Here is a 9712-nt window from a genome sequence, read left to right on the forward strand (position 1 = left end):
ATATGGACAGACTGTCCGTTGCGCATAAATAAACTTAGAGTTAGACTTAGACTTAGACTTCCTTTTTATTGTCATTCAAATTTGAACTTTTCAGTACAGATAAGAACGAAATTTTGTTACATTAGAAGGTGCATATATAAATAAATAAATAAATAGGTTACTGTACAGATAAATATATTGCACTTTTTCATATGCATCCACATTTATGGATGTATGTTATATTGTCTTTTTTTTTTTATTCCAGCGAGTTAATCCATTTTGGGGGGAGTTGAGAGGATAATTATGATGCGTTCAAGAGTCTTACGGCCTGAGGGAAGAAGCTGTTACAGAACCTGGAGGTTCTGCTTCGGAGGCTGCGGAACCTCTTTTTAGAGTCCAGCAGTGAAAACAGTCCTTGGTGGGGGTGGGAGGAGTCTTTGCAGATTTTCTGAGCCCTGGTCAGGCAGCGGCTTTTTGCGATCTCCTGGATAGGAGGAAGAGGAGTCCTGATGATCTTTTCCGCCGTCCTCACTACTCTCTGGAGAGACTTCCAGTCTGAGGCACTGCAGGCTCCAGTCCAGACAGAGATGCAGTTGGTCAGTAGGCTCTCTATAGTGCCTCTGTAGAATGTGGTGAGAATGGGGGGAGGGAGCTGTGCTCTTTTCATCCGACGCAAAAATTGCATGCGCTGCTGAGCTCTTTTTACAAGAGCTCCGGTGTGTAGGGACCAGGTTATATTGTCAGTTATCTGCACCCCCAGGAACTTGGTGCTGCTTACCATCTCCACCGCTGTGTCGTTGATGAAGAGTGGAGCGTGACTGGACTGGTGCTTCCTGAAGTCAACGATGATCTCCTTGGTCTTGTCGACATTCAGGACCAGGTTGTTGGTTCTGCTCCAGTCAACCAGATGTTTCACCTCTTTCCTGTAGTCCATGTCGTTGTTGTCACAGATGAGGCCCACTACTGTCGTGTTGTCCGCATACTTCACAATGTGGTTAGTAGTGGACCTGGCGCAGCAGTCATGGGTCATCAACGTGAACAGCAGCGGACTCAGGACGCAGCCCTGGGGGGAGCCGGTGCTCAGGGAGATGGCACTGGAGGTGTTGTTGCCCACTAGCTGTAACATTCCAGCGCACACTCGCAGTTATTACCGGCATCTTCCATGAGCGCACCTTTAGTGCACTAAAAAATTAGGCCCCTGTTGTTTCGCACTGCAGGACTGCTTCTTCCTTTGCCAGAAAAAACGTCACAAGTAGGGGAATGATAACATGCACGTGCAGGAGTGTTTCCATGGTAAAAGCAGCGTAATATACGCCAAAACCTCATTTAAATAAAGTGGTTTGCACCAGTGTTAGTAGATCACACGCCCACTAATAGTACCCACTAGTGTTGTCCTGATATGTTTCGGTACCAATACTGTATGTATTTCGGTACTTTTTCAAAATAAAGGTGACCACAAAAAATGCCATTATTGGCTTTGTTTTAACAGAAAATCATTTCATACATTAAACATACGTTTTGTATTGCACTCACAAAACTATTTACTGTCAAAGCTTTCTGAATACCGCTTTCTCAAGTGTACTGAATATAGGCAGTTGATGCAAATGTACTCAGCCGCGAGTCTTTTAACATCTTTGGAATCATTTAAGTACTTTTCATGCTGCTCAAAAACAGTTTGAATGGGAGTGGGGGCATTGGGTGAAGTCACTCTCCCTGAACCAACACCAAAAGCACCAGACTTCTGTAGTTGAAAAATACAATTACGGTGACACATTTGTCATAATAGCAGCGACACAAATTAGTTTAAGGTACATAAACAATTGATGCCACTGATTACATATAGCCAACAGAAATCTACGATTAGGTTAGAACATTATTGACATTGTATTAAATGCTTAATATTTGTTTGTGCTTTGAGACAAATACAATAATTAGTAATTACTAAAAAGAGTACTATGGCTAAAACTATGCAGATTAGACATGTAGCAGGTAAAACACATTGTTAAAGACAAAACACAAATTGTAGGAATTTGTTACGAAATTCAGTCAAGTTAATTTGCTAATGGGCCAACCAGCTCAGTTTACGTATTTATATGGGAATAACAGGGGAGCTAGCTACCTGTCGCTCTTTAAACTCCTTGAGCAGATCTGGATGAAGTCAAAAATACCTCCATATTGCTCCCTTTTTTTAACCAGTAGAATTACTGGTTCTACTATTCTCCCTCTTCTATCTCCACCCTGTTTCCGTTTGTATGCGCTCTGTGTGTGAGTGTGTGTGTGTGTGTGTGTGTTGACTCACTCAACATGCGCTTCGGCTCAGCAGCATCACCGCAGCACACCAGCATACTGCAAAAATGAGCTGTCAAAATATAAGATAAAAAGACTAGATTCTCGGGGGAAACACTACAAACTTGTGAAATTAACAAGCTGCATGGATGGATCATTTTACTTGATAAGACATCTGTCATGATCCGTTGCCCGGATCATAGTTTATTTAGGTTTTGATTCACTTGTTATTTAAGTTCTGTTTTCAGCACCCCTGTTTTGTTTTTCTTGGTTGTCATGGGTGCTGATTATTTTCACCTGCCTCTGATTAGTGTTCGGGGCGCTCACCTGTTCCCGGGCACTAATCAGAGAGCTATTTATTCCTTCCACTCGCCTCCCTCGGGCTGGTGCTTTTGTTTGCTGCTATGCAACAAGTTACCTTCTCGTTCCTGCTCCTAGTGTTTTTGACTTGCAGCCCTTTTGGCAAAGCCATTCCTGTTTTCTGTGCCGTGGGCACCGCGCTGCATGTTTTTGTGGTGATTTATGGAATAAATCATTCTTCTTACCGGCAAGCTGTTTCCTGACGTTTCTCCGCATCCTGGAAAGACGACCTCTGGCATCGTCATGCCCTGGTACTGTAACATCCTAAATTAATATTTTTTTAATCTAGAAATTAGCAGGATTTTTAATCTAGGAATAAATATTTTATTATGAAAACAAGCATTATTTAAAGTTAAAGTACCAATGATAGTCACACACACAGTAGGTGCGGTGAAATTATCCTCCGAATTTGACCCATCACCCTTGATCACCCCCTGGGAGGTGTGGGGAGCAGTGAGCAGCAGCAATGGCCACGCCCGGGAATTCCCCAATTCCAACCCTTGATGCTGAGTGTCAAGCAGGGAGGTAATGGGTCCCATTTTTATAGTCTTTGGTATGACTCGGTCGGGGTTTGAACTCACGACCTACCGATCTCAGGGCGGACACTCTAACCACAAGGCCAGTGAGCATTTACCTTGCAGTTCTTAAATTAGGCATTTTTCTATGTGGGAAGAAAACAACATATATATTTAAATAATTATCTAAATTTTAACATTTTTAAACTAGAACAGAAAAAATATAATTATTCATGCAAAAATTAAGATTAGTCAATGACTAAAAATAAGTAAATAGCTCTTAAAACTAGGGATATTTCTAGAAATACCATTTTAAATCTTGGCAAGTGGCAAATAATTTGCAGTGCACGCGCAAGAAAAAAAAGTATCAGTATTTCTCAAAGGCAGTATAGTACCGTTTTTAAGTTATTAGTACCGCGGTAATTTGTTAGTACCGGTATATCGTACAACCCAAGTACATGCAATTTTATGTTTTGCACACATTGTTTTTATTTGGATCTCAGTAGATCAGACCCAGCGTGTTTATCTGGGTGCCTTTGCACGGTCTATCACGAGTGAAAGAGCTTCTCCTCCGTGCTTATATCAAACAAGCACATTTCCCCTTTATGTGAGTTTACACTCTCCTCGGCATGAATAATACATCAGGTGCGAGCTCCTCTCTCAGTAGGCATCTACTAAAAACACACACGTACACACCAAATGGCCAACAATACACGTAGAAGCTTCAGGTATAAGAGATGTAGTAAGACATGCAGCGGTGCTTTTAATTAGCACTAGACAATCCTGTGAGGAGTGTGGGTTCAGATGGGTACAATTAAGAGCAGACACTCCAGTTAGCTGTGTGCATGAGAGAGGAGCTCATCTACAGCTGGAGATGAGAGGAGTGGTTGGTGCGTGGACCCTGTGGTGGCTGCAGAGGAGGAGGGATCGGCAAGCCTTTGGTTACCTTATGTAGCTCCAACATTAGGAACAGCCCAAGAGACACACTGAAACCCCGCAATAATAAACTTACTTCCTATTATTATCATCATTTGTGATGCTCATTAGATACCTAATGAAGTAGCTGTAAGTGAGTGTTTGTGTTTACATTACGTGTCTTTACCCTGATGGGGGGAATTGCACTTTTTGGGGAGTTTTGCCTATCGTTCACAATCCTGATGAGAGACAAGAAGACCAAAGCATTCTAATTTGTGAAAATCGGATTGTTCTTGATGACTGGCAATGCAGCTCATGGGAGCGATCCACTCTGCTTCGAAATCACTGTGAAAATGCATCCAAAAACAGCCAACAACACTTTGTTTATTTTCCACAATTTGTATAATAACCAAGCTGTAGTGACATTGTTATTGTAAGAGCGAACACTGAGGATCTGTTTTCTAGCGTAGTAACACATTGCCTTGCGACGGCATGCTACGGCATTAGCTGTCCGCTCTGAGATCGGTAGGTCGTGAGTTCAAACCCCGGCCGAGTCATACCACAGACTATAAAAATGGGACCCGTTATGTCCCTGCTTGACACTCAGCATCAAGGGTTGGAATTGGGGGTTAAATCACCAAAATGATTCCCGGGCGTGACCAACGCTGCTGCTCACTGCTCCCCTCACTTCCCGGGGGGTGATCAAGGGTGATGGGTCAAATGCAGAGGATAATTTCACCACACCTAGTGTGTGTGTGACAATCATTGGTACTTTAACTTTAACTTTGTTTTGCGTCAGCAGCTGAATGGCTTTTGAGTTTGTAATGCACTACACAAAGCGACAGGACACCAAAGTGAATAACATGAACAATCACATTACAGTATCTGTAAAGTATTAGCCCACATTTCATGTTTTGTTTGTACACAACTAGCTCGACAGTGAATGTAGTTGTAATAACAAGCATGACGTGCTGCATGTATCATGATCAATATTATAGTGAGTCACTCGATGGACAGTTGTCTGTTTGGTTCAGCTGGCCGGGGAAGTTTTTCAAGTTGACTTTGGGTAAGCACTCTATTTATGTCGGCATAGCTTGGCACCAAGTTCCACATTTACAAAGTCACGCCAACCTTACTATTTCAGCTTCCGTCACCTCCAACGTTCTATTCTCTCTTCGTGCTCGCTTCTATAAGCAGTAGCTCATTCTCCGTATACTCAGCTTCAAAAATATAAGGTTGTGAATCCTCATTTGCTCAAAAATAGTTGATTCATAGTTTGTTACCAAGGCTGCCATGATTACAACACACTCGTGTTTGTTTCCGGAAGTACAAACAACGTTTGTTGCCGGAAGTCGGAAGTGCGCTGCTATGGAAACGGAACTAGATACGCTGAGGAAATAAGTTATGTTAATGCATAAAATGACCAAAATACGGTAAATCTTGTACATATTAAATATTTTAATAAAAGTGTCTGTTATTACATTATATATATATATATATATATATATATATATATATATATATATATATATATATATATATATATATATATATATATATATATATATATATATATATATATATATATATATATATATATATATATATATATTAGGGCTGTGAATCTTTGGGTGTCCCACGATTCGATTCTTGGGATTTTTTCAATTCAACACGATTCTCGATTCAAAAACGATTTTTTCCCGATCAAAAGGATTCTCTATTCATTCAACACATAGGATTTCAGCAGGATACACCCCAGTCTGCTGACATACAAGCAGAGTAGTAGATTTTTGTAAAAAAAAAAGTATAATTGTAAAGGACAATGTTTTATCAACTGATTGCAATAATGTAAATTTGTTTTAACTATTAAATGAACCAAAAATATGACTTATTTTATCTTTGTGAAAATATTGGACACAGTGTGTTGTCAAGCTTATGAGATGCGATGCAAGTGTAAGCCACTGTGACACTATTGTTCTTCTTTTTTTTTATATAAATGTGTAATGATAATGTCAATGAGGGATTTTTAATCACTGCTATGTTGAAATTGTAACTAATATTGATACTGTTGTGGATAATATTAATTTTTGTTTCAGTACTTTTGGTTTGTTCTGTGTCGTGTTTGTGTCTCCTCTCAATTGCTCTGTTTATTGCAGTTCTGAGTGTTGCCGGGTCGGGTTTGCTTTTGGAATTGGATTGCATTGTTATGGTATTGCTGTGTATTGTTTTGTTGGATTGACTAATACAAAAATAAAAATAAAAAATAAAAATAAAAATAAAAAAATATTAAAAATAAAAATCGATTTTTTAAAAATAAGAATCGATTCTGAATCGCACAACGTGAGAATCGCGATTCAAATTCGAATCGATTTTTTCCCACACCCCTAATATATATAGATCAGGGGTCACCAACGCGGTGCCCGCGGGCACCAGGTCGCCCGTAAGGACCAGATGAGTCGCCCGCGGGCCTGTTCTAAAAAAAAAAAAAAAAAAAATTAATTTTTATTTTTTTTTATTTTTTTTAAATTAAATCTACATAGAAAAAACACAAGATACACTTTCAATCAGTGCATCAACCCAAACAACCTCCCCCATGCACACTCATCCACACCCACTCACACAAAAGGGGTTATTTCTTTCTGCTACCAATATTCTGGTTCCAACAACATAGACAACACATCTGCAAGGGACACAGTCCCTGAAGCACACATGATTGTATAGGCTGCTGGTCCACTAACATTTTCATTAATTACTATTTTTTATGTAATTATTTTTATATTGTTTTACTTTCTTTTTTATCCAAGAAAGTGTTTTTTATTTATTTATCTTATTTTATTTTATTTTTTTTTAAAAAGGGCCTTATCTTCAACAGACCAGGTTGTCAATGAAATTAGATTTGTTTAAAGGGTTTTTTAAACCAGGCCCAGTCCAGATAATGTCCAAGTCGGACTCAGCAACACACACCTTCATTCATGTACACAGAAAAAAATTAGGGAACACAACAGATTGCATATAATTTATAAACAAAATTACATTTTCAAAATAAGTATTTATGTACAGTCCAGATTATGTCCAGGTCACTCAAATGAGGGAACACAACAACAGATATCATATAATCTATAAACATAATTATACTTTCAAAATAAGCCTTTGAGGACTTCTCATCTTTTTTTTAATGTTTTTTGGCATCATTATCGTTTTCAACCATGTAACTTTCTAAAGTTAGAAAATACTGAATAAATGTTTTAAAGAAAGTAATACTAAGTGAATATCTGTTTTTGGCCTTAAAAATAAACATTTTACCGAGTACTATAATTAAATTGACTAAATCATGATTGTCAATGAACTCTCCTAAAATAACAGAAACCACATTAAGCTTCATAAACAAACCAATCCTTAAACACATTTTTTCAACTTCCACCCAAAACAAAGACACAATATGACAATACCAAAACAAATGCAGGGTGGATTCAGGCTCCTGACAACAAAATCGGCAATCATCTGACTCTCTCATATTCCATAATTTTAACATTTTCCCTGTGGGTAAGAAGTTATAAATAATTTTAATTTGAAAATAACGATTTTGCACATCGATAGTGGTTTCATAGATTAGTTTGAATATGGCATCCCATGGCAACGGGCAGTCAAAAAAGTCCTCCCATTTTCCATTTGTGTTGTATGAGGCAGCCTTCAAAGATTTCTTTATTAAATAAAAATTATATATTTTTCTATTTATTTTAGTTCCTTTTTGCCAACTAGAATTTCTTATTAGAGGTTTACAAACTAATAATTTAGTAGTTCCATAATTAATTATTTGTTTCCATCTTTTCCCAATTACTCCAGTTAGTTGATAAAATGAAAAGCTTGAGCAAGCATCATCATACATAGCTCTAAATTCATCATACTTCGTAATTTTACCATTCTCATTGATAATATAATTGACAAAAATGATTCCTCTTTCAAACATATTTTTCCAAAAGAAAGGCTTTCCATCTATTACAATATTAGAGTTCATCCATATTAACTGCTGCAAAATATCGTCTCTTTTTTCTGGCACATAAAATTGAAAACACCACTATGAGTGGATTGTTTCCTTTATGTTTCCCATCAGACTCTCTGGGAGGGGATCACTTGTAAAAAAGGATACAATTTCTTTTGATACAGTACATGTTTTTGGTCCAACAGGACATTTGTGTACCACTCAATGTTTAAATACATCTTTGGAACAATTGATGCTTTTAAAGACAGACACATAGCTTCAAGGTTGAGAAGTTTCAAGCCCCCATATTCATACTCTTTGTACAAAACCTTTCTTTTAATCTTTTCTGGTTTGCCGTTCCAGACAAAATCGAAGACCCTCCGCTCATAAATCTTAAAAAATGTTTGTGATGGAGCTGGTAATAACAAAAACAAATAAATAAATTGAGGAATAACTAACGAGTTGGCAATAGACATTTTACCATACAAGGTTAGGGATTTCCCTTTCCATATTTGCATAATTTTGTCCAGCTTTCTTAGTCGATTATCATAATTTACTGAGCCTAGATCTTCCAGATTTTCTGGGACAACAACACCAAGTATGTTAACTGGTCCATCTGTCCACAAAACAGGCACTTTTCATTCCATTCGAAAGGACGTTCCCTTTAGATTTCCGATCCTTAACATTTTACATTTATCATAATTAAGCTTAAGGCCAGATTGCTGTGAAAATATGTCCAAAAGATTAAGAAGGTTCCGCAAACAATGAGGAAAATTCTTATCTCTGTGAATCAGCCTTTTCTGACATGAACTTCATCAAGAACAAACACAGAACACGCCTCACTGATGCACATCTGCAAGACTCACTCAGAGTTGCAGTGTCAAGTTACACACCAGAGTACAACACACTAGTTAACAGCATGCAATGCCAGGCTTCCCACTAACTGACAAAGAAACAGATAACAGATTTGGTGTCCAGTTCAAAGTGTGACATGATTTAAAAATTTGAGAGTTTACTTTTGTATTTTACATGAGTTATTATTCGTACAAACATGGTGCAAAGTAATTCATGATTTGTTAAAAAATGTTAGTGGCTAGCTAGTTAAAATGGGATATTGTGATTTCACAAGACTGTCTTAGAAGTGATCATTTGAAAATGTTCAATATGAAAAATGTGCACTTAGAGAAAATATAAAAATAAAGTGTTGCATATTGATATTTATCTGTTTCTATATATATTTATTGTGAGAAATCATTAAGATGATCAGTGTTTCCACAAAGATAAATATCATTAAATATTAATAATAACAGAGTTAAAGGTAAATTGAGCAAATTGGCTACTTCTGGCAATTTATTTAAGTGTGTATCTAACTGGTAGCCCTTCGCATTAATCAGTACCCAAGAAGTAGCCCTTGGTTTCAAAAAGGTTGGTGACCCCTGATATAGATACTGTATATATATATATATATATATATATATATATATATATATATATATATATATATATATATATATATATATATATATATATATATATATATTTGTATTTATTTATTTATATATATATATATATATATATATATATATATATATATATATATATATGTATGTATATATATATATATATATATATATATATATATCCATCTATTTTCTACCGCTTATTCCCTTTGGGGTCG

The sequence above is a fragment of the Entelurus aequoreus genome, linkage group LG12 (assembly GCF_033978785.1).
Source record: "Entelurus aequoreus isolate RoL-2023_Sb linkage group LG12, RoL_Eaeq_v1.1, whole genome shotgun sequence".
In the NCBI taxonomy this organism is placed as follows: Eukaryota; Metazoa; Chordata; class Actinopteri; order Syngnathiformes; family Syngnathidae; genus Entelurus; species Entelurus aequoreus.